This window comes from Sphaeramia orbicularis, chromosome 17 (genome assembly GCF_902148855.1).
Source record: "Sphaeramia orbicularis chromosome 17, fSphaOr1.1, whole genome shotgun sequence".
Lineage (NCBI taxonomy): Eukaryota > Metazoa > Chordata > Actinopteri > Kurtiformes > Apogonidae > Sphaeramia > Sphaeramia orbicularis.
The window spans coordinates 18190635-18218244 of NC_043973.1; the positions used below are offsets into that span (position 1 = coordinate 18190635).

General features: G+C 35.1%; 1 pseudogene; it reads left to right on the forward strand.

The window, feature by feature from the left end:
* The first annotated feature begins 1635 nt into the window (after positions 1-1635).
* On the forward strand, positions 1636-27199 carry LOC115437350 (protein Niban-like; annotated as a pseudogene).
* Positions 27200-27610: the final 411 nt, after the last annotated feature.

Consider the following 27610-nt stretch of genomic DNA (forward strand, 5'->3'; position numbering starts at 1 on the left):
TTAATAATACAAAAAATTGTTATGTTGTCTATAGCAGGGCAGCATATTTTAAAATTTTGCATCTTAACGTGACAATCAGCCAGCAAATTTTACTTCTCATACAACATATTTGCTTTTTCAGTGAACAAATAACATAAAATGGAGCTGCTCAAGTTCTTTAAATTGTTGTTAACGTGTTCTTTTATTGAAAGCTGTAAGGACGGGTCTGGATTCAGATTGGTCTCAAAGGTGACAAAATTTATCCAGATCACAAATAAGGTGGACACTCAGCACTGAGGACTCAAAAACAATGAGCCCCGAACATCACATGAAATCTACATTTATTGACCCTATGGGCGGGCTCACCTGTACAAATGGGTTGGTCTGTAACTTAGCGTTATCTAAAAAGATCAAACAGATGTGGGGCCTTAACTCTAAGTAAACTTATGCCCACAGTAAGTTTACCCTTATCACCTATATTTGATAACACTATGTGTGTGAATGTGTGTGTTCAGACGTGTATCTAGAATACAGGTGTCAAACATGCGGCCCGGGGGCCAAATCCGGCCCGCCAAAGGATCCAGTCTGGCCCGTAGGATAGATTTGTGAAATACAAAAATTACACTGAAGATATTAACAAGCGAGGATGTCAAAATCATTTTAATTCAGATTCCACATTGAGACCAATTAGATATCACGTAGGTCAGACCAGTAAAATACGATCAGATTAAACCTATAAACAATGAAAACAGCAAAGATTCTCTTTGTTATGGTGTAAAAAAGTAAAATTACATGAAAATGTTTATATTAAAAAACTGTTATTTTACAAAAAATGTGAATAACTTGAAATGTCTTAAGATAAGTAAATGCAATTTTACTAATATGCTGCTTGTTATTAAATGGTTTGTGTATTTGTAATTGTAATATAAGTTGTAATGCACATGTGTAAAGGATAAACTGATAATCCGAGGCAGAATATTGTTAAAATTGCAGTTGTTTTTCTTAAGATGTTTCCAGTTGTTCATGTGATTCAGATTTTTGTAGATGTAAATATTACCATAATTTAATTTTACTTTTTTCACTCTTATTATTTTACTGGTCCGGCCCATTTGAGGTCATATTGGGCTGAATGTGGCCCTTAAACTAAAATGAGTTCGACACCCCTGATCTAGACGAAGAACAGAACCTACTTCACTCTTGTGCAGACAGATGTTTCCTATTTTGACAAGTTTAACCTAGTGATAACATACTTAAACTACAACAGAGTCCTACATAAATCATGGTCACAAAGAACTCACCATTAACATTATTGAAGTAAAACAGATTAAACAAAAGAATCCTATGTTAAAACAATAACTACTTATTACTAAAACAATTCATCCTAAAACTTCAATATCTAAAGTGAAATATATTTCATTGTGCACATACTCCGTCCACACACTTTTATTCTGCAGATGAGTACTTTCAGTCTTTGTCTTTTGCAGCAGATGGCGCTACAACAGAGGCTGTGACACTTGTTCTAACGCGTGTTGTTGTGGGATGTTTGTTGTGAAAGATTTCGCCTCATTTTTGAGTAATTTGATGAGCTCCGCCCTGTTCACCACACACTGAGAACAGAGGAAATGGGCTCAGCGTAACTCTCTTGACACGTTAGACCAGATTATTCACTCATATACATTGCTGGGGATAAGACATATAAGGTTCCTAAACATATTATGTAAACATATACAAATAATTGAATTACACTTGGGTAGAGAAGCTTGAGAAAAAGGAGACAATATGGGAGCATCTTCATCTGGCTTGTTGGATGAGGCAAAAATCAGCCACATCAAAGGTAAAATTACATGATCTTTGTTTCTCACTTTTTCCTGAAATTTTGGTCCATCTTCCTGCACACTTTGATGGCTCAGACAGTTTTAATATGATGTCTACTTGAATATATTTCCATGAAAGAATCAAATGAAAAAAACAATTACAGAAGCTGCAGGGCTGCTGGTGATGGAACTTATGCTCATGATTGTAAGTAACAGTTTCAGTATCAGAAGTAGCTGTGTTTTCAACAATGGTGCAAGTTTGAATCTCATTTAGTTTAGTGTAGATAAGTTACTCTCAGTTACTGTATACCTAAATATGCCATATTGGATAAAAAATACTCTGACATTTTACTTTCCCTCCTGACCCATGAGCTCATCTATGTCACATTACTTCCACAGCTTTAATTATTTAGTTTTACTTTATTTATTATATATTTATTCATTTTTACTTACCTCATATAACTCACAGTATGGACTATGAATATCTACAATGACAATTATCAGTTTGACAGTCTGACAGCCACAGTTTCCGTTTCTTTAGGTCTGGATCTGAACATTATGTTATTACGATAACCTTTATGCTCTTTGATGCCACATATTACTAATTTATTTTATCTGGAAGAAATTAAACTTGTATAAACTTGTATAAAACAGGAATTAGAAAACAGCTGTATTTATAATTTAAAGTAGACCAATACAATAACTCCAAAACTAAGCAATTTAATTCAGGTTTATGATCATTTTTAATACTGAATTCCATCTGTTCGAGTATGTTTGCATGTGCATGAGGTAGACTATGTATAATTATACTTTTTAGGGGTTATTCGATATGTTTCAGTGAAGAAGTAAACCGGAAAAAATGGGGGGAGACAAGAGTGTGGCCTATCACTAATGTCTGTATACACCTAAACCACACAGACATACAGTGTATTCGATTGTTTAATGTGACATTAACACACTTACAAATATATTATTTCAGTTCATCAGTAATGTTAGCCATTTTAATCTATATATAAATTCACTTTATTTTTTATTCTTTCATCCTTATCACTATTTTAGACAAAAATAACAAGAGGAAATAAATCAAGATGCTTTGTGAATTCCTCTCCTCATTCCTATGTGTGCATTCCTATACATGTTATCAGCGCGGCCACATCCTGTCCCTTAATCTCTAAGAATGTAATTACAGCCATTTCCATCCATTATATTATTATGGGTTGTCTGATCTGTCTGTGGCTTCACTCTATGTGTGTGTATTTCAGTGTTTAAGATTAAAGTCAGGCTGCAGAGTGACCCAAATGTTATGTGATAATGGAGATTAAGTGTAAATAAATACACAGATAAATGACAGATTATGAAACAGGACCAACAAATGAAGATGCAGTCCATCCATCTGTCGCATCACAACCTTAAATGGGTAATGAAACTGAAACATCAATGTACACATTTAGATATAAAAATAGTTCAGTGTTTGACGGATGCCATATTCCTACACAGCTCTGTGGGTGTGTGTCGTCTGTCTATATATACACAAAAAGTAAGTCCCACACTAATGTTTTGTTGAACCGCCTTTAGTTTTGATTATGGTATGCATTTACCTCGGGACCATTTTGATAACATTTATTTGTGTAATTTTATGGACACATAACATTGCCGAACCTTGACCTGACCAACAGACCTGCCCCCACAGGCTTGTACTGTAGACACTAGGCATGATGGGTAATCACTTCATCTGCCTCTCCTCTCACCCGGATGCGTCCATCACTCTGGAACAGGGTCAATCTGGACTCATCAGACCAAGGTTATAGTAGTTTTGGATTTTTCATTATAGTTTAGTTTGAATTAGTTTTGACTTTTTTTCTTTCTCTAATTCAGTTAGTTTTAATTAGTTTTTAGAGCAGGTTTGCTAGTTTTTATTAATTTTTGTTATTTTCTAAATGCTTAGTTTTAGTTTAGTTTTATTTTTGTCATATCTTTTCTCTTCTTCGCCGTTGTATTCAAATAAATCCCAGACAGGACTCTGCTGTTTTCTCCCAAGTTTAGTCTCCATGTTTCCAGGTAGAGTGGGGACCAGAAGATGACTGGAAACCACAAGTGACAAGAAGTGACGGACCGTTAAATATCATATGGTGCCAGCAGCTAAAATTGCTTGAAGGAAATAAATAAATTTCATATCAATCCAACATTGACAAAGATGAAAACGAAGGGAATTTTATCCATAATTTTTATACGTTTTAGTTAGTTTTGTAAGCACACAATACGTTTCAGTTAGTTCGTTTTTTCCTTTTAATTATAGTTTTTATTTATTTCAGTTAACGAAAATGGTTTTACAATTCTAGTTTTCGTCATTTCGTTAGTTTTCGCTAATGATAATAACCTTGCGTCAGACCACATGACCTTCTTCTATTGTAACACAGCCCAATCTTTATGTTCTGTTTCAAACTGATGATTATTTAAGAAATGAGAAGCTCCTTACTGCACCCGTAAAAGGATTAAAGAATTTGTTACAGCTGAAAGATATTAATCACAGTAGAAATTTTCCAATGGAAGAATCTGAACTATTTACTTTGTTAAACCTATGAGGTGACATGTTTCGGCCAGGCTGTGTGTATGTACTGCATATTTAGCATCCTTATGACCTCATGTTCTGTCACTGCTTCTGTGACATTTCGATCAGTTTGACACCACCTCTCAATGGTTCCACTCCAGACTCATCTCTGAACTCTGAAGTGTTTGGGTGGGCTACAACTTTGATTTTATACCCAAAACATTCCAATGCATTGATAGTGTGTTGCATACAACTTAGATTGACATTTAATATGCTACATTTTCAGTGTCACTACCTGATTTGCAGTGTGTAGCTTGTAGTAACAATGTGGTCACTGCACACAAACCAGTGCATCCATGTACAGACTGTGAGCTGACATCCACAGTGATAGAAGGTTTAGCCAATACATCCTCATACAATAGGTTGAAAGTTCTTTATCCCACTAGAACCTTTGTTCCTATATAATTGGGTTTTGTCACAATACTATGAAGTTACACAACAGGACACAAGCACTTTGTTCTAAATCACATGCAGCCCGGGGGCCAAATCTGGCCTGTAGGATGAATTTGTGAAATGCAAAAATTACACTGAAGACATTAACAATCAATAGTGTAAAAGTAATTTTATTTCAGGTTCCATACAGACACATACAGACCAGAAAAATACTATCACAAAAACCTATAAATAAAGACAACCGCAGATTTTTATCTTTGTTTTAGCATGAAAAAGTAAAATTAGATGAAAATGTTTATATTAACAAACTATCCTTTTCCAAAAAATGTGAATAACCTGAACAAATATGAACAACCTGAAATATCTTGAGAAAAATAAATGCCATTTTATCAATATTGTACCTGTTACTAAATGTTTTGTGCATTTGTAATCGTAATGTAAGTTGTAATGCACATGTGTAAATGATAAACTGACAAAATGGGGCAGAATATTGTTAAAACTGCACTTGTTTTTCTTAAGACATTTCAAGTTGTTCACACAATTCAGATTTTTAAGGAATCGTTTGTAGATATAAACATCATCATAATGTAATTTTACTTTTTTCTCTGGTATTATTTTACTGGTCCAGCCCACTTTATATCACATTAGGCTGAATGTGGCCCCTGAACTAAAATGAGTTTGACACCCCTGTTGTAAATGATCTATGAATAGGTAATTGTTTTGTTGTTGTTCCTATAGGTAGGCAATATATATATATATATATATATATATATATATATATATATATATATATATATATATATATATATATGTATAAAGGATGGGGAAGCAAAATTTACAATATTTTGAGGCAGGGATTGAAAGACAGTGTATGACCAATTAGTTTATTGAAAGTCATGAGAATTTATTTGCCACAAGAAAATTTACATAATAGAAAATGTTTTTATTCTATGTGTCCTCCTTCTTTCTCAATAACTGCCTTCACACGCTTCCTGAAACTTGCGCAAGTGTTCCTCAAATATTCGGGTGACAACTTCTCCCATTCTTCTTTAATAGTGTCTTCCAGACTTTCTCGTAATAGTTTTGCTCATAGTCATTCTCTTCTTTACATTATAAACAGTCTTTATCGACACTCCAACTATTTTGAAATCTCCTTTGGTGTGACGAGTGCATTCAGCAAATCACACTCTTTGACGTTTGCTTTCCTGATTACTCATATGGGCAAAAGTTTCTGAAAAGGTATGGATAATAGTGTTAGGTATGATTATGACATCAATATATGTTTGGTTTCAAAACAATTGACGTAGTGCCTGCTGAGAAAAAACAACTAAATGTTCATCGTAAATTTTGCTTCCCCACCCTGTGTGAATAATATATGTAGGCAATGGGACACCATCGGGGGGTGTTTGGAACAAGAAAGGTGAGAGGGGGGCACTGAGACAGAAATGGGGGGGTGTTAGTCTTTGTAAGTATCACTATCAAGCAGCATATGATGTCAATGGCAAATTTCCATGACTACCCCCCCCACTCCTCCACATTAAGGTACGTTGCGGTACGCTCTTCTGTCGCAATATTACACTTCACTGCCTGCCCCCGGTCACAATTTATTTTGGGAGGGGAATGGACGGGTGGGTGGTGGTGGTGGTGGTGGTGGGTGGGTGGTGGGGGGGGTGTTGGGCAGTAGGCTCAGGATGAGGTGAGGGGGGGCACTACCTATGCTACCTGTTCAAAAAAGGTGTAGAAACAATGCCTTAGACTATAGATTTCTTTTCCTCTGATACTATCAACACCTAAATACATGGACAGTTTGAAAGTAAATTAGAGAAATTTTCTAAAAAAAACAGGAAACTAAAACCACAGCCGAGTAATGATGCTCCGGTCTGGTGAGCCCAAGTCTGAATGCTTTATCTTTGGATGCCGCAGATTTATCTACTCATCTCTCGTTTTCTTCAGATAATTTAAGTTGAATTTACTGAAAAGTCCAGTTGCTTTAATTGTTTGTCTGTTAACATTCTTTGAGGAAATATTTAGCCTCTTAGTTGCTAATTCATCACTTTGGTGCAGCTGTGACTCAGAAGGTAGAGCTAGTCAAACTCCCAGCCCCTGCCCTGAAGTCAAAGTGTCCTTGAGCAAGAAACTGAACTACAGGTCACTCCGACTGTTTCACGCATGTGTGAGTGCAATTGGGTGAATTTGGCACATTGTGTGGTAGAAAAGTGACAGAATTTCAAGTTCATTTACTTCACTGTATTCACCAGCTAATTCCTGATTGTATGTCTCTGTTTGGTGCTGCACTAGTCTACAGTTTTTCCAGTTAGAACAGCCGCCTGCTCTTGTGTTAAAATTATACATTAACGACAAGATAATAAAACACTAAACAGATCTGAAAGAAAGTGTGCAAATCTGATTTAACCTCCTAAGACCCAAGAAATGTCAGCAAAGTACAAGCTTTTTTGTTTTTTATTAAATAATTGCATATATTGGAAACATCATGATGCCACAATTTTTCAGATGCAATTTTTATTAAAATTTTTATGGAATGTCCTTTGTGGTGGACAGGTTTCTTTTCTTTTTTTTTGAATAAAGTTGTGAAATTCTTGTCCACAAATGTGGACAGAAAACCCATAGCTGGGTCTTAGGAGGTTAAAAAAAAACAACAAAACATTACTCTAGTTTCACTCTTGAAATGTAAACCACAAAACAAAACATATCAAGTAACATGGTAACGTACTAACTGTTTTTTGTGTATGTGTTCCACAGGTCTAGTTGACAGTACACTCCAGAGTTTCAGCGTGTTTTACCATCAGCAGTATTCTGCAGCATACTGTGGGCACTTGCACCAGGAGGTGGAGCCTAAGAAAGAAGGGAGGGGCCTATTACTCACGCAAAGGGTGAGAGAAGCGTCTATCAATCAGTCCACCAATCATGAGTGGTAGTTTCACATTGTAGTCAGCTAAAAACTAATGAGGTTTACGATGCAGAATTGAAGTTCACAGCATGAGTTTGACTAGTTGCGTCTTACATTTACCTTTAAATCCCATCTTAGAGGAATTATTTACCTGTGTAAAAGGCAGCTTTCATTCAGTATACTACAATAATTTACATAAAACAACTGCCTTAACTGCAAAATGTAATGTAATAGGAAGAATTCAATAATTATATAAAAAAGGTATCTTTTAGCGTAAGGGTTATCAGCGATGAAATCACTTTTCTTAATCCAGTTTTAATATCTCACTAAATGGCTAATGCAACTTATAAAGAACAGTTTTTCACATTGAACATAAGATGGATGTGACACATGCAAAAGTAAGAATATTGTTAGTGGACATCATTAATGAAATTACAGATGAATATGGATTTCATAATAGTGTTTTATTTCTAGTTAATGTCATGAGTAAGTAGTCGACATTCAAGACATTCAAGTCGACTTTTACTGTACTATTCTATATTGTAGTGTATTGAACTGCACTGTTTTGTAATGTATTGCACTGTCTTACTCTGTACTGCACTTGTTACACTGTATTGCTTTGTATTGCACAGATCTCTTTTATTTATTAAGTGGGGATTGTGGATAAAAGTTAGCACTGATACGTCCGGCATATTTACATGTTTATACTGAAATGGAATGTATAAATGTGTTCATTAATGTGCACTGTCCCGCCTAAATAAAGATACATACATACATTTTATAGAGGAGTTGTTAACTGTGAAAACAATGAGAGTCATCCAATCTCTTATCATCATTTCACATATCTTGTTTTAATTTGATAATGATATTACTGTTTATTTGTGGTAAATACAGGTACTAATCTAAGAAGATTCAATGAGTTAACATACTGAACTAGTCTATTGTGTATCTAGCCTCAGTATGATCCAGAAGATGTGCTGTACAAAGGGACTGTGAAGTTCTCCTGCTGGGACGAACAAGGGAAGAAATGGAAAGAGAGATACACCGTCCTGAGAAGAGACTATAAACTAGAGATCCATGACAGCATAGAGGTAATATAGACACACTTAAAGTATATACATGTACAGTACATTCATATGTGCATTCTAACAGACAATGTTGTCTCTGTTCTCTTCTATAGACTTTCAATCGTGGCGCTGCAGCTAAGTTGGTCCTCCAGCCAGCAGGAGGTGTCGTTCTGACCACAGAGGAGGAGTCCAAAACTCTACTGGAGAAAAGCTGTGCTGGAATACTCAATGGTATTTTACATACCAATACTCTTCTGAAAACTCAACCATCGAAATGTGGTTCAACAAAAATCATAATAAACACAGTAGAATATCAAGGGGAGCTTCATATACTTTATGAAGTTACCCTTGGCAAAGTAAATTTGTTCAGCACCAAAAAGCAGCCAGACTACCATTCTGCTGTTAGGATGCTGAACAAGACAGGTTGGAAAAAAACAAAACAAAAACAAAACTGAAGCCAGAGCGTATCACACCCTGATGTTTTGTCTGCAGTATACAGGGGTTGGACAAAATAATGGAAACACCTTAAAGATCAACAAATATAATTTAATATGGTGTAGGTCCGCCTTTTGCGGCAGTTACAGCCTCAATTCTCCAAGGTATTGATTCATACAACTTGTGAATTGTTTCCAAAGGAATTTTAAGCCATTCTTCAGTTAGAATACCCTCCAACTCTTTTAGAGACGATGGCGGTGGAAATCGACGTCTTACTTGAATCTCTAAAACTGACCATAAATGCTCAATAATGTTGAGGTCTGGGGACTGTGCCGGCCATACGAGATGCTCAACTTCATTAGAATGTTCCTCATGCCATTCTTTAACAATTCTAGCTGTATGGATTGGGGCATTATCATCTTGAGGTGAAGGTGTTTCCATTATTTTGTCCAACCCCTGTAGATCATAAATCCCACTACCTTCATTCAATGGGACTTGAGCCAAACAAAAAACTTAAAGAACATATTAAAAAAGTTTTTCAATTTTCATCATTTTAAGTTGATTTACATGAGACTGACTTGTATTCAAAATATTACCTTTCCAATCAATTTACATATAATCAAAGCAGTTGTAATAATCAGTCACGCTTTACAATCCAGAAGCCACTACATGCAAAGTCTACTAGAGGGACTATTTACATCAGGGGTCTCAAACATGGGGCCTGGGGGCCAAATGCGGCCCGCCCAAGGGTCCAATCCGGCCCGCGGGATGAGAGTGCAAAAATTACACTTAAGATATTAACAATCAAGGACGTCGAAGTCATTTTCGTTCAGGTTCCACATACAGACCAATGTGATCTCAACTATAATATAGCATAATAACCTATAAATAATGACTCCAAATTTTCTTAGTTTAATGTGAAAAACATAATATTACAGTATATCTATAAGTAAGTAATGAGAACTCCAAATTTTTCTTTGTTTTAGTGTAAAACTTACGTTAAATGAAGAAAATATTAACATTTACAAACTATCCTTCAACAATAAATGCGAAAAACCTGAAATTTTGAAAGTGAAATTTTAACATTATTCTTCCTGTTATTAAATATGTTGTACCTTTGTAGCTTCAATCCGTAATATGCATATGTATAAATGGTAAGTTGAGGTGTAATCTTGTTAAAATATCACTTACTTTTCTCTAGAAATTTCAGTTTTTTTCAGGTTGTTCACATCCTTCACATCCTTTTTGTTTGGATAGTTTGAAAATGTACATATTTTTATAATATAATTTTGATTGCACTAGAACAAAGAGAAAAAATTGGAGTCGTCATTATTTACAGGTTATTATCCTATTGTTTTACTGGTCAGGCCCACTTGAGATCAATTTGGGCTGAATGTGGCCCCTGAACTAAAATGAGTTTGACACTCCTGATATACATGGACAGAAAGATTTTGATGGCTCCAGCATAGAAACAGAAGAATCAGAAAACAGAGAGGACACGAAAGGTTGAAGCGTTATAAGTAATTGTTGAGTTTAAACCTCATAACAGCTTTATGTCACAAACAGATAAAATACTGGTGTCGCCACAGAAGTGATGAGCATCAAACATGTTTGAAGGTGTAAGCCACAATATCATGAGTGTTAAACTGTCCAACATCCAGAGGAAAAAGCTTAGCTTCAGTACACATGCATGCACAAACAACACAGCGGTATTTGCTCCCATGAACCTCAGTCACTAATATTGTTAAACATAAACTGGACAGAAATAACTCCTGTAACTGTATCTCTGTTGTGTGTGTGTGTGTGTGTGTGTGTGTGTGTGTGTGTGTGTGTGTGTGTGTGTGTGTGTGTGTTAGGAGTGAAGGAGGATTCTTCTTCGGTGGTGTCTCCAGATGTGTTTGCCGTGTACCTGCACCTGCCTTCACAGGTCACACCTGCTTCCTGTTTTCAACAGGAAGAAGAGCGGAATCACTTCCTGTCTGCCCTCAAGACCTGCATTAGACATCACAACATTGGTAAAAACACACACACACATTAGCGTCCAGTTCACAGTCTTTATTATACAGAAAGACATAGAATATTAATGGTGTAGTGTAGGATTTTCAATGATCTAATTACAGATATGGAATATAATATCCATAATTGGGTTTTCATTGGTGTATAATAGCATTGGGTTTGTTTTTCTTTTTTGTTTTAAAACAGCCCATGTATATTAAAAATTCCACATTGTTTTAAATTAGTTCAAGATGGACCTCCTCCTCTTTTTTCCATTTTATAGTGAGGTATAACTAATGATTACTTCAGAAGCATACATTAACATGGACTGAAATTTTTGTTAATGTGGAAATTAGCAAGAAAAAAATGAAAATCCTGCCACACCATAGGAAGATTGTGGGGAATTAGCTTACACTGTATGTTTGTTGTCTTTATTCCACTACAAGTTGTCAAAGAATTAAAGCCTGAATATGTAGGATTCAGATAAAAAAAAAAAAATTAAAAAATACACATCCCTCCTCCTGCAACTCTGTAGTGTGTCCAAAACCAAAATCAGACATCATTTGTGTTGCTTGTGATGAAGTTCGGTCTTATAGGTTTGCCAAAAGCATTTCCTTGGGTGCAATTCATGGTAATGTTTTGTCATCACAGTGAGGTTACGGTACACCCTTGTGTCATTACAATACAAAGGCATTCCCTGAAAATATGTCTGTGTCTGAGTCAGTGGATTATTCTAAGAATAGAAATGAAGTAGCTCATAAACCCTCTCAAATCTTTTAATTACTGTTTGCTGATGGACTTGACTGGAGCCAGCTTAGCTCTTTGGATCCAGTCAGGCTAGGCTAATCATTATTATGACTTAAGCAGCATCTGAGTCCTAAACACTGCCCTATATCTACATTTAATCACTCTAATGCAAACTTTCGTTTCTGTTCAGTCAAACTAGGTTCTATAGTGTTTAAACTTCTTTTCTGCTGCTACTGACTGGTGTCTTCAGTATCCTGCTGTGGTAGTTGCCGGGGTGATAGATAAAATATTAATGTTGTAACTTCCTGTGCGGTTTAGAGGATACAGACCAAACACAAGCCCTTTACTTGAAGTCGTGTTGTGAAAACAGCGTGTCATATCTGTAGATCCTCCGCAGTAACAGGAAGTGTGATGCACAGCTGTCCCACAGTGACTGCATGACTTCTGCACACATGAGTGGAACCGACAGAAAGCACACAGATACAGTTACTCAGCCGCAAATAATACTTCACCCATTTCTTCTAATATTCTCACATTATCTTTTTATTGATCATAGGTTAAATAATTGATCAATGTTATTAACTAATATTAAATTTGTCGGCCACAAAAAACATTTTTTCTGATTAAATTCATGAAATTCACCAGCAGTTGAAAACTACAGTTCCATTTCTTAAAACCGGACTAGTAAATATATTAGTATTAGTAGTAAATATAATTATTGGTTTTGGTGATGAATTTATCGAGTGCTGTCTGTTACCTTCATACTGCTCTCTTTCAACACATTATTTTAGTTTTTTGCCAACAGTATCAGTGTTTTGCTCTGTCTCTAATACATACAATAACTGGTTTTCACATTTTAAAAAGTGTAATACTGTGGCTCTTAGCGATGAAACAGCTAAAAAAAACCACCTATAAATTAATACTAATGTTGCTTCAGTACTGTAGTATGAATCATGCCAGAGCCTGGAACTGTGAATGAATCAAATCCAGAGATTAGTTTTTATGCTGTGTTTTTCTTGATCAAAACAATGTTACAAAATGCTGGACCTTTAAGTGTAAACTTCAGATGTAAGTTTGATAGGAAATTATGTCACCACACAGGCTGAATGTGTGAGCGTATGTGTTAACCTCTGATGAAAAACAGTCTAACAACAACTCTTGTCACATTTCAGATTCAATAATTGTCTAATATTTATGTGTTTAGAAGCATATCTCTGAATTTCCTGGCTTTACATGCTTTAAGATTGCCTTGGTTTATCATCATCAGTTGAAGTCTTTCTATATCATGTTTAACTTCTTTATCTCATCATGTGAGTTACATCAGCAGTGAATGATCAGTTTTTAACTGATTCTGACTCATACTGACGATAGGGGAAGTTGTGCTCAGCACCAGTGGTGCTTTCTGTTCCTCAAATATCCAACATTCATTTGTGAAGAAAAGAAAGCTAAAAATCTTTTGTGAGGAACTGGATTAAAAAAGAAATAAAACTGGAATGTAGCAAAGAGAAAGAACAGAGTGTGATGAATATTCACAATCAGGGATGTGAAACTTCATACTATTAAACACCAAAGCACTACAGAAATGCAAATTAGGGATTAACAAGATAAAGAAAAGTGATTACAAGCCTATAGTGTCATTGATTTTTTCCAGATGGAAGCTTATTCATTCATCCAATTCATTCATTGATACCTGAATAAACATAGTTTGATTAAAGGTATCAGTTTCATATTTTGTGTATATATTTACAGACATGCTCTTTTTAATGATATAATTGTCTTCATGATAGACCTGGGTATACATGAGCAACACACAATTAAAAAAAATAAGTGTGAAATGACTTATTATATGAATGCCTCGAATGCTGTTTGAAGTCACGACAATAGTACGATGACATGAGGAACAAACACTAACATTTGAAAGGTCTGATGTGTTTCGGGTTGGAAATACACAAGGCCAAAACTGCTCTGAAGCACAAATTATTATTATTTTTTTGTTTTTTTTTTTTACAGTCAAATTATGGCTTATATCAACTTTCACAGAAATTATAGACATCTTGTACTTAATAAAACTTCTGCATCTATCTTGAATAATTCAAAAGTAATGACTTATTGAACCTTGTGAATTCAGCTTTCACAATCCATTTTCAAAGCTCCACTATTTCAAAAACATTGCATGCAGTTAACTAGGACTAGAAACATTATGTTCTTAAACTATGAAGCAAATCAGAGATGACCAGTTGGGAACATTTTATGAAGTCTTTTGATTTGAGGTGAATTTACTCTCATCTTGTCTAAGCTGATTCACTGAAACCAGCCTTAACTAGTCCCAATTTTTATCTTCGATTAGTCTGATGCAATTTAGGCCGTTTAACAAAAGACAGACTGCTGTATATCACTGCTGTGATAACAATCAGTAATCTAATCAATGACACCAAATGACAAACCGTGGCAGAGGTTCACCGGTGCTTTAATAATATTTTGGAGGAAATATGAGATAATGAGAAAAAACATGAGAAAATGTCTTGAAAACTACATTGAAAAATAAAGTAAGGTCCGCACGATCCTTCATCAGACTGTCTAGTCTGATGAAGGGCCTCAGCTCAAAACCTCACTTCTGTTAATAAATTCTTTAGGAGCTCACAGGTCGTGCGGACCTTACTTTATTTTTTTCATCAAATTTTTTTGGGATCCTGCACACCTTTCATTTTCTGGATGTGCGTGTCGATCAACTCTCTTGAAAACTGCATTGACCACTTGAAATCCAGTTATTTAGTCAAAAGTGATCATTCAACAAGACCTGAAAAGTTATGTACTAAATAAGCCCTGACAAATCAGTTGGAATTACTTTTTCTTGATTTCATTTGCTGTAATAATATGCTTGGATTTTCACAGTAAAATATCACGTAACCATTAAATTATTTCAAAAACCTGAATGAAAATGAATGAAGAGATAGTCAAGAACTAAAGAGCTTTGTGCGCAGATACAGACCTATCTATGCTCTAATCCAGGTCTGTCTGTTTGAAACTGCCCCTGTAGTTTATTATAATAAATATGACGTTGAACACAACTGAAACTATGGCCTATGTTTTTGAGGAAATGCACCCAGTGGGATTTATGTATGTAACTGTCAGTGATGTCATGGTGTTGCACTTTGTTGTGAAACGTCTGTGTTGTGACATCTTTTTGGTTGTGACTGTGTTTATCTCACAGTTTCCACAGACACAAAAGGAGTTTCTAAAAACATAATGAACTAAGTACCTAACAGCTTCTGTTTCTTATGAGACAGACTGAGAGATATCCTGAGTTCTATCTCCTTTCCTGCAGACCCTTGGTTGTGATGCGTCCTACGAGAGCCAGGCATACATCCGTGCCCTCGGACTCTACAGACGAGAAAAAAGTTGCTATGAATCCTGGGGATGCTTCTTGGCACTGAGGAACAAGTTAGCAAACGCACAAACACCTTTCCTTTTCCTGTGGAGCCTGTCTTCATCTGCTTATGAACCATGTGTTTGTTTGTGTAGGTGCTGGCAGCTCAGGTGATGGAGGAAGTGTTGCCGTGGTTACAGAGCCAGCTGCAGTCCAGGGTGAAGGGCAAGAAAACAGAAAGGGTTCGGCAGTGGTTGGCGGTGAGTTACACCACTATTTAACCTCCTGAGGACCCAGGAAATGTCAGCAAGAGTACAAGCTTTTTTTTGTTTTTTATTAAATAAGTGCCTATATTGCAGGGGTCTCAACTCATTTTCTTCCAGGGGCCACATTCAGCCTGATTGATCTAAAGCGGGCCGAACTAGTAAATAATACGCCTAGTAATCTATAAATAATGACAACTCCAAATTTCTGTCCTTGTTTTAGTGCAAAAAAAAAAAAACTTAATTTTGAAAATACTTACTTTTATAACTATCTAAACAAAACGTGAATAACCTGAAAAAAAGGAAATTTCTGAAGAACAAATAAGTGCAATTTTAACAATATTATGCCTCAACTCATCATTTCTACATGTGCATTATAGATCAGATCTACAAAGGACACTAAACATTTAGTAACAGGCAGGAAAATTGTTAAAATTGTGCTTAATTTTCTTTAGACATTTCAGGTTGTTCATATTTGTTCAGGTTATTCACATTTAATTGTTACAGAATGATTTTATGTGTAAGATTTCATAATTTAATGTTATTTTTACACTAAAACAAAGACAAAAATTTGAAGTTGTCATTGTTTATAGGCATAATGTAATATTTTTTTCACATCAAACCAAGAAGAAATATGGAGTCATTATTTTTTGTAGGTTATTATGTTATTATTTACTTGAGATCATATTGGTCTGCATGTGGAACCTGAACTAAAATGCCTTGACTATGGACTTTTTGTGCTTTGCAAATTCATCCCACGGGCCGGCTTGGAACCTTTGGCGGGCCGCATTTGTCCCCCGGGCCACATGTTTGAGACCCCTGTTATATGGAAAATCATAGTGCAACAGTTTTTTCAGATGCAGTTTTTAAAATTTTTATGGAATGTCCTTTGTGGTGGACAGTTTTCTTTTCTTTTTTTTTGTATAAGTTGTGAAACTCTTGTTCACAAATGTGGACAGAAAACCCATAGTTGGTCTTAGGAGGTTAAACACAATATCCTGTGATGAGACATTAAAACAATCTATTAAGCATTTTGGTCAACTGATCTAAACCAGGCGACTGTGTGTTACTGCTCACACTGACACAAATGTAAATCTAAACACAAATCTCACAAATCTAAATGTGTTGTTTGTGCACTTGACTTTTAAATTAACCCATAAAGACCCAAACATCCATTGATGACCAAAATCAATCACTGATATAAACTGCTTAAAACCTGTTGATCCACTAATCCTATCAATGTATATAAATAATTGGTGTAAAATGCAGTTTGTCGTCTTTCATGGTCATCAGGTATGACCATTTGGATGTTTCAGAGGCTCCGTAGTTACCATGGAAACACTGTCATCTTCTACAACATTGATTCACCAGTAAAACCCATGGAGTTGGATCAATGACAGTGGATGGAGTTGCTGTTCTGTTTATGTTCTATGATATATTTTGCTGAAAGTCACTTTTTTGTCAGTTTTCTCTGTTTTGGATATAATAGCTTTCAATGTTAATCTGAGCTTAATGAACATCTTCATGATCAGTGCAGGAAATATAGTAAAGAACCTGATTTTCACTTAACAAATACCAAAATACAGAGCAAAATATTAAGAGTAAATGGTGATAAATCACTTAAGAAAGGGTTAAAAATAGAAAAAAATCATTTGGGAAACTACCATAAAAGTAGCATTGGGTCTTTAAGAGTTAAAAGGAAGGTTTAATCAATTGGAGCAAAATAAATTCAGTATTATTTATCCATGCAGACTGCGTTGAATTTATGTCCCCATTGCAGTGAAGAAAATAGCTCAAAATGAGGCGTTTCATGTTAAAATGAACTTGCAAAGTAAGAGGACACGTTGCACATCCGTGTTGACTCAAAGTGAAAGCAGTGGTTTGACCTTGTATTGACAGGTGCCTCAGAGGAAGATCAGCTCTTCCATCTGCTGTAAAAGTGGTTTTGTGGGTTTTTTCAGCCAGAAGTTACATTCTGCAGGATCTGAATATCAGTTTGTTGTTGTTGTTTTTTTAATTATCTTTTTATTGGAAAGGCAAATGTCCATCACATACATTATTCACAGCCTTAATCATTCAAGAAAATAAAATAGGATGGACTACAGAAAGTTTTGATGATTATATCCATATTGCCTTTCAAGAATTTCCTTTTACGGACCATTAATTTCAGTTTAAACAATAATACAACGAACAGATTCAGATTCAGACAACTTTATTCTTCCCATATGGGCAATTCATTTGCAGCTTACCACAGACATCAGCCCAGACATCAGCCCACATCCAAAGTGCAATGTAACAAACATAAATAAATCAGAGCACAAATACAGGATTATTGAAAGCAACTACACATAAGTACATTTAAATAATCAACAATAAATAATTAGTAAATACCAATGCAGACAAAAAGACTACTAAAGACCCTACTGGTTCCGCTAATATTATTAAAAAAAAAAAAAAAGTCATATAAAATGACTAAAATGGCTTCTGTCAGAGTTTAAAAGGGTGATAGCTGAAGGAATAAAAGATTTTTGAACAGAACAGGGGAGGCGCACCACCTCATCTGAGTATCAGTTTTTATGAAGGAGTTAAAACACCAAAACGACATTTGTTGGAAGGATGTGAAAATATGAGGAAAAGTAGAAACTAACAGAATCTGAACATTTCTGGAAAAAAATCAGATCTTCTTTTGAATCACAGATCATTACAATGAACAGAATTATCAGAATATATGTACTAATTATGTACATAAAGCTGGAAAACAAATTTTTCCCTCCTCTTATCAAATGATTGTGAACAATGTGATTTATTGTTGACAGATAAAGTTGTAACTGGGACTTTGTATGTAATCACTGAACCTGGTTAAGGTGTTAATGATGTGTGTAAATAGGAATAAAGAGGAATTATCAGAATTATCAGAATATATGTACTAATTATATACATAAAGTTTTGGCAAAAAAATATTTTTACCTCTTCTTATGAAGTGATGTGACAAAATGATTTATTGTGATAGATAAAGTGTAGCTGGGACTCAGTATGTAATCATTGAACCTGGTCAAAGGTTATTAATGATGCGTATAAATAGGAATAAAAAGAGGAATGTGTCTGAAACAAAATTATTCTAACTTTATGGGAAACAGTGTATTTGGAGTTCTAAGTTTCCTTAAGCTTTTCATATTAACCTTTTTGACCCCTATGATGTGTGTTTTTTTTTTTTTTTGTCCATACAGTGCAGGCGACCTACACTTGGTGCTGGAGCAGCTGACTGTAGGTCTGGAGGCCTCTGAGGGGGGAGTGCCGTCAGACAGCAACAGCCAATACAGGCGCAAATCAGATCCAACCTGGACCAGATAATGTCCTCTCACTGCTTCCTGGAGGAGAAGATCAGAGGTACGGCACGTCGAACCCCATACCTGCAGCTACAGTCTGAGCCTCCTGAGTTTTTACATAATGACTGTCACACGTGTTTGTTCCAGCCTCCATATGTGATGAAGCAGAAAACGTGTGTAATGAGTCCATAGCGCCCTACATGTCCTCCATCCTCGAGGGCACTGACTGAAAATATAAGCACAGCGATTCAGGCAATGCAACACACACTGCAGACACGGATGGATGCAGCTCTGAGGGACAAAAATGGAGGCACAGAGGAAACAAGGTCTGATTTTAACCCATAAAGACCCAAACATCCAGCACTGACCAAAAGCATCTTCTGATCTAAAATGTTTAATACCTGTTGGCCCACTAATCCTATCCATACATGTAAATAATGGAGGTAAAATGCAGTTTGGCATCTTTTTATGGTCGTTTCAGAGGCTCTATAGCACAGGTGTCAAACATCAAACCACGCCCACCAAAACTTCCAATCCGGCCCACGGGATGAATTTGCAAAGTGCAAAAATTACCCTGAAGATATTAACAGTCAAGGGCATCAAACTCAAAAATAATAGCATAATAACCCACAAATAATTACTCAAATTTTCTTCTTAATGTGAAAAAAATGACATTATTCCTATAAATAATGGCAACACTAATTTTTTCTTTTTGATTATTGCAAAGAACATTAAATCCTGATATCCTTTAACAATAAAATGTCAATAAACGGAACAAATATGAACAACCTGAAATATCTAAAGAAAAATAAGTGCAATTTTAACAAATGTTTTGTGCCTTGGTAGATCTGATCCGTAATGCAAATGTATAAATCATAAGTTGAGGCCTAATATTGATAAAATTGTGCTTATTTTTCTTCAGAAATTTCTGTTTTTTTTAGATTATTCACATCTTTTTGTTTTGGATAGTTGTAAAATGTAAAAAAAATTCAGAATTTAAGTTATTAGGTTGTTTTTTTTTTGCACTGAAAAATTTGGAGTTGTCATTATTTATAGGTTTTTATGCTACTATTTTAATGGTTTGGCCCTGCTTGAGATCGAATTGGGCTGAATGTGGCCCCTGAACTAAATGAATTTGACACCCCTGCTCTATAGTAAATGTGGAAACACCGCCATCTTTTGTAACACTGATACATCAGTCAAACCCATTTAGTTTCACAGTGAATAGAGACACTTGTTTTATGATCGGTTAATGATGTGTTTTGCTGAAAAGTCTCTTTTTTGTCATTTTTTTTCTGATTTGATCTAATAACCCTTTTTTTATTTACTCTGAGCTTTTATGAACACCTACACAATCAGTGAATTAAATATAGGAAAATACATGATTCGCACTGAAAAATGCAAAATGCTGAGGATAATATTACAATAAATGGTAATACATCACTTAGGACACAGGTGTCAAACATGTGGCCCAGGGGCCAAATCCACCCTGCCAAGGGTCCAGTCCGGCCTTGGGATGAATTTGTGGAATGCAAAAATTTCACTGAAGATATTAACAATCCTTTTAGTTCAGGTTCCACATTCAGACCCAATTCAATCTCAAGTGGGTCCAATCGGTAAATACTGTCATAATAATACAGAAAAAAATGACAACTCCAAATTTTTCTCTTTGTAAATGTAAATATTGTCATGTATTTACACAACAACAAAGTTTAATATCACAAAAAATGTGAATAACCTGAACAAATATGAACAACCTGTAATGTCTTAAGAGAAGTGAGTACAATTTTAACAACATTCTGTCTGTTATTAACTGTTTTTGTGTCTTTGTAGATCCACTGTGATCTGTAAGTTATAATGTACATGTGGAAATGATAAACTGAGGCAGACTACTGTTAAAATTATACTTATTTTTTCAGTTTGTTCATGTTATTCACATTGTTTGAAAGGATAGTTTGTAAATGTAAACTTTTTTCCGAATGTAAATTTACTTTATTCGCTCTTAAACCTAGAGAAAAGTTTGAAGTTGACATTATTTATATATTATTATTTCACTGGTTCAGCCCACTTCAGATCAAATTTAGCTGCCGCTAACATGAGTTTGACACCCCTGATTAGGAAATACACAAAAATAATTTGGAAGTTGTGACAAAATAGTCATGGGTCTTTACGAGGTAATTTGACTCTGGACTTTTCTTCCGTGCAGGTCCTGTCCACTCTGTGTTCTATCAATCTGGATCAGTGCTACAAGCAGGTGGAGAATCTACGTGAGAGATTAAAAGACTTAAAACAGCGATTTGGACTGAACAACACTCAGCGACTGATTCACTCTGTACATATGGAGATGGAGAAGGTACTGTGTGAACCTGCGTAGGAGGTTCCCTCTGATGCATTCAGATGCAGGAGGTCAAAGCTACAGAACAATAGTACATGTGTTACAGCTGCTGTATGGTCTACAGCTGTTGGACAGTGCTGTCTATACCTTAGAGCTTTTCCTCCAGTCATCAGCCAGACTGCAGCCTTCTCAGGTCCCTGTGAAGATGGAGAGAGCTAAAGAAAGAGTTCTGAAGGTAAACACAGTATTAGCGCTTCCACATACACTTCAACAAGAAAACAAATATTCACTTTGAATTAGTTGTGATAGATTTTTTCTGACATTTCCTTTGGGCTTTTCACTGAATCATGAATGCAGTAGGTCGCAGGTGTCAAACATGCGGCCCGGGGGCCAAATCCAGCCCACCAAAGGGTCCAGTCTGGCCCTTAGGATGAATTTGTGAAACGCTAAAATTACACTAAAATACTAACAATTATTTTAGTTAGAGGTTCCACAGTTGAACCAGTTCAATCTCAAATGGGTCAGATCAGTAAAATTCCCCAATAACTTATAATACTCATAACTCCAAATTTTTCTCTTTGTAAAATGTAAATATTTTCATGTATTTACACTAAAACAAAGTATAATTTTGCAAAAAAATGTGAACCACCTGAAATTACTTAAGAGAAATAAGTACAATTTTAACAATATTCCACCTGTAAATAAATGTTTGTGTATTTGTAGACCTACTGTGATCTGTAAGTTATATATAATGTACACGCGTAAATGATAAATTGAAACATGATATAGTTAAAATTACACTTATTTTTTCAGTTTGTTTCGTGTTATTCACAATGTTTGAAAGGATAGTTTATAGATGTAAACATTTTCATAATGTAATTTTACTTTTTTCACAGTAAAACATAGAGAAAAGTTTGGAGTTGACATTATTTATTATTATTATGTTATTATTTTACTGGCTCGGCCCACTGCACCAAATTTAACTGAATGTGGCCCCTGAACTGAAATGAGTTTGACAGCCCTGATTTACAGTATGTGCAGTGCAAGTCTACATATTATGTCCAGACTGCTCTTAAGTTATCACACATTTGTCTGTCAGTACAAATACTTCTTTCTGCAAAACAATGAAAAGTGTGTACTTGTATGTGAACAGCAACTGGACTATGACAGTAGAATCGTCCAGAGGAGACTCTATCATGAAGCTCTACTGGAGATCACTCTGCCTGCTCTCACCAAGACGATGGACAAAAAGTGGAAAACTGTGAGTCAAAGACGAAAAAAACTGAACTCATGTGCATCTGATTAACTGAAATACTATAATTCTATGTAATCCTTTTTGTTTTTGTGTGTGCAGGAGCTCCAGCAGTTTGAACAGTACATTTTCTCAGATTACAGCAGTTTCATCCTCATTCATAATGTCTACGATGATGTGCTGAGGACATCCTTAGTAAGGAGATTGAAACAGGTAAAAACACACAAAAGAATTTGGATCAACCAAAAAAAAAATACAATGTATTTTCTGTGGAATATACACCAAATATGATCTGAAACACAGTTAAAGCCAGATTAGTTGGTGTATCAGTGCCCAGTCACTCTCTGTCTTCACACTGGATTACTGCAGGTTTTGGGTGGTTAAAATACAAATGAAATAAAGCTACATTTTTTACATTTACATTTATTCACACTGTTGCACATTAAGTTGGATAAAAATTTGTACTTCATGAAATGATTGTGACAATGCGATTTATTTTGATAAAGTGTAACTGGGACCTGGCGTGTAATCACTGAACCAGGTCAAAGGTGATTATTGATGTGGTTACTGATGTGTGTAAATAGGAATAAAAAGAGGAGTGTGTCTGAAAACAAAATTATTCCAAAATTACTTCTTAATGGTTCAGCAGTGTAATTATTGAAATGCAAGTGCGCCTCCTGGTATTTAAAGAAGGTACTGCATGTTGGGAACAAGAGGTCATTTACAGAAAGTCTTCAATTTTACATTTAAGCCTGAAATTACCATAAAAATAAAAATGCCCAAAGATGTAGGTTTTGTATTATTATTGATTATTTTACTCATTTTTCTATTTAGTTTCATTGTCATGGAGGGACAGAAAAAAATTTCTTACATGATTTGGAAAATTTTAAGATAATAATACTACTATGCCAGTTACTAAGTGTTTGTTGTGCTTTTGTAGATTCACTTTGCATAATGCACATATATGAATGATAAACTGAGGCATAATATTGTTAAAATTGCACTTATTTTTCTCTAGAAATTTCAGGTTGTTCATTTTTGTTCAAGATAATCACTTTTTTTATTATTAAATTTTTTTGTTCAGTGTTTTTATTACTATCTAGTCAAAGAAAAGCATAATACAGTCATTTTTTTGTTTTTTAACCCAAACCCATGAACATTCCCACTCTGTTGCACCAAAAAAAAAAAAAAAATCTAATAAATAAATAAATAATTGACAATAATAAATAAATAAATACATAAATAAGGAACACAGACATTAGTCACATACTCGTATCAATAAGACTACTCTGGAATAAGTGAGGGATCTTCCTCTTTTATGCGATTCAGAACAGGTTGCCAGGTACTGAAAAACTTAATGGCGCACCCTCTTATAGAATATCTGATTTTTTCCAATGTTAAGTGATGTAAAAGATCCAGAAGCCAAGATTTAAATGTTAGAGGGTTTATCTTTCCATTTTAGTAGTATTAGTCTACGAGTTAGAAGAGTGGTGAAGATAATTAGATTTTTAGATTTTTGGTTAAAAGAATGCGATGTAATGCCAAATATTGCAGTTGTTGCCTCGGGTTCAATATGAGACCGTTACAGGTTGGGCACATGAGGTCATTTACAGAAAGTCTTCAATTGTACATTTAAGCCAGAAATTACCATAAAAATAAAAATGCCAAAAGATGTAGGTTTTGTATTATTATTGATTATTTTACTCATTTTTCTATTTAGTTTCATTGTCATGGAGGGACAGAAAAAATGTTCTTACATGTTGGATGATTTGGAAAATTTCAATACAATAACAATACTATGCTTGTTACTAAGTGTTTGTTGTGCTTTTGTAGATTCACTTTGCATAATGCACATATATGAATGATAAACTGAGGCATAATATTGTTAAAATTGCACTTATTTTTCTCTAGAAATTTCAGGTTGTTCATTTTTGTTCAAGATAATCACTTTTTTTATTATTAAATTTTTGTTCAGTGTTTTTATTAAATATCTAGTCAAAGAAAAGCATAATACAGTCATTGTTTTTTTTTGTTTTTGAACCCAAACCCATGAACATTTCCACCCTGTTGCACCAAAAAAAAAAAAAGAAAAAAAAAAATCTAATAATAAATAAATAATTGACAATAATAAATAAATAAATAAATACATAAATAACGAACACAGACATTAGTCATAGACTCATATCAATTAAGACTACTCTGGAATAAGTGAGGGATCTTCCTCTTTTATGTGTACAGGTTGCCAGATACTGAAAAATTTATTGGCGCATCCTCTTATGGAATATTTGATTTTTTCCAATGTTAAGTGATGTAAAAGATCCAGAAACAAAGATTTAAATGTTAGAGGTTGTTTATCTTTCCATTTTAGTAGTATTAGTCTATGAGTTAGAAGAGTGGTGAAGACAATTAGATTTTTAGATTTTTGGTTAAAAGAATGCGATGTAATGCCAAATATTGCAGTTGTTGCCTCGGGTTCAATATGAGACCCTGTTACAGGTTGGGCACATGAGGTCATTTACAGAAAGTCTTCAATTTTTTTTACATTTAAGCTTGAAATTACCATAAAATAAAAATGCCAAAAGATGTAGGTTTTGTATTATTATTGATTATTTTACTCATTTTTCTATTTAGTTTCATTGTCATGGAGAGACAGAAAATATTTGTGTACATGTCAGGTTGATTTGGAAAATTTTAAGACAATAACAATACTATGCCTGTTACTAAATATTTGTTGTGCTTTTGTAGATTCACTTTGCATAATGCACATATATGAATGATAAACTGAGGCATAATATTGTTAAAATTGTGCTTATTTTTCTCTAGAAATTTCAGGTTGTTCAAGATAATCACTTTTTTTAAATTATTATTTAATTTAACCCTTTCATGCATAGTGTTCACTCCAGTGGACAGTTATTCTACAGCTGTTTTCTTATATATTCATGGGTTTTGTTGTTTTAGTTCTATATCAGCCAACACAGTGGACACTTATGCACCATCCCATACACTGCAGTTCATACCATTACTGTAAATTTGCTGTTCTTGATAAACCTGATCTGCAGTAATATGTTTCAGTGTAAATCAATTGCTAGTTATTATTAGACTGTAATTAAGTTTTCTTAATCAAAAAGGTTTGTTTTTTGCATTTTATCTCCATGAAGTGAGTAATAATTAGTATTTGAGAAAGTTAAAATTTGAGAAAACATCAGATTAGCGGCAGGAATTTTTTTTTATTTCATAGTTTTCACACAGTGTATCACTTTTTGATGATGGGTTTTAAATAGATGTTTCTTTGCTTCAAAAACTAAACGTATGGTGTCCAGCTGAGTGGACATTTTTGTAACTCCATGAAAAATAGGTTCATACCTAAAGACAAATAAAAACACTCAGGAAAAAAAAAATCTCACCTAAGGTTCTCATAATTCATGCATGAAAGGGTTAATCTTTAATTGTACTTTTTTCACTAAAACAAAGAGAAAAGTTTAGAGTTGTCATTATTTACAGGCTGTTCACTATTATTTACTGGTCTGGCATGTTTGAGATCATATTTGGCTATGTGGCCCCTGAACTAAAAGGGGTTTGACACCCCTGTTCTAAGGTGTTCTTAACCCTTTCAGGCATGAAATACGAGAGGCTTTATCAAGATTTTTTTCCTGAGTGATTTTATTCCTCTAGGCATTAAAAAATGTGATTGAATTTTTTTATGAACCTATTTTGCAAAAATATCTACTCAGCTGGACACCATGCATTTAATTTTTGAAGCAATGAAACATATTTACTGATATAATGTGTGAAAACTATGAAATAAAAACATTTTTAATGCAGCTAATCTGATGTTTTCTCATATTTTAACATACACTAGTACTAGTCATTACTCACTTCATGGAGATAATATGCAAAAAAAAACCTTTTTGTCAAAAAAAAAACTGTTAATTGCATTCTAATAACAATAGCAAGCAACTGATTTACACTCAAACAGGTTACAGCAGATCAGGTTTATGAAGAAAAGCAAAGTTACAGTAACGGTTTGAATTGCAGAGTATGGCTGATATGGAACTAAAACTGATGTGAAACTAAAACACAAAATCCATGAATATACAGAGAACAGCTGTAGAATAGCTGTCTACTGTAGTGACCACTATGCATGAAAGGGTTAAAACACTCTGAATCTGAGTATCTGTTAAATATTACATGTGACCAAACTCATTTTTTTTTGGTTCTTTTTTTCAGCGGTCCAGGGATGCCAGTAAGAAGAGCAACAATCTGTTCCTGGATACATCGGATCTGGCCATCAGTCAGTACAGCCTCCTGGGTCAGACCCCTCCTCGTTCTGCACCAGGCAGCCCAGCCATCCACGCTCGAGATTCCTCTTGTGTTGTTCCTGCTCAAGATAATGAATCTGCTCCCACTGTGGAGGAGGAAAATCAGAAAGTCCTATCTTATCCAGAACCCAATGCTGATGCCATACCTGACCCCAGTGGCTCCCAAACATCAGAGGTTCTGTCTCCAGTTATCGTGGTGACTCAGGAAATTGATGCATCTGTGACCAAGGAGGATTCTTGCATTGAGAAATCATGTGAAGATGTTCATCCTGGAGCCGCCACACCATCAGCAGTGGATTCACCTGCAACTGGACCCTGCAGCTCTGACACAGATCCACCTAAAATAGAAGAACCACCAGAATCACCTGACACTAATCCTGGTCTCTCCTGACCGTTTACTGTCCTCTGAGTCCACCACACCGTCCACAGATGTCCCAGCTGATAGTGCTCAAAGTGATCGTCCTTCACCCCCTGAAACCTCTGCTCCACCGGATCATACAACCTCAGATCAGGGATCAGAGGAGTCGCCATCACCCCCTCCCAGCACAGACAGCACAGTGAAAATGAGCCTCGTCTCTCTGAGTGAAGCGATTGTTTGTAACTCTGCAGCACCTGTGGAAAGAAATACTATGGTTCAGCAGTCGACAGACAGAGCTGTGTATCTGACAGGAGACATTAGAGACAACTGGGAGATGGACAGAGTGAAAGAGGAGAATCAGAAAGAGGCAGCAGAGAAGGAGGAAGTTACAGAGAAACAGGAGTCAGAGGGACAAGAGAAAGAAAAAGTAAAAGATGAAGAAGA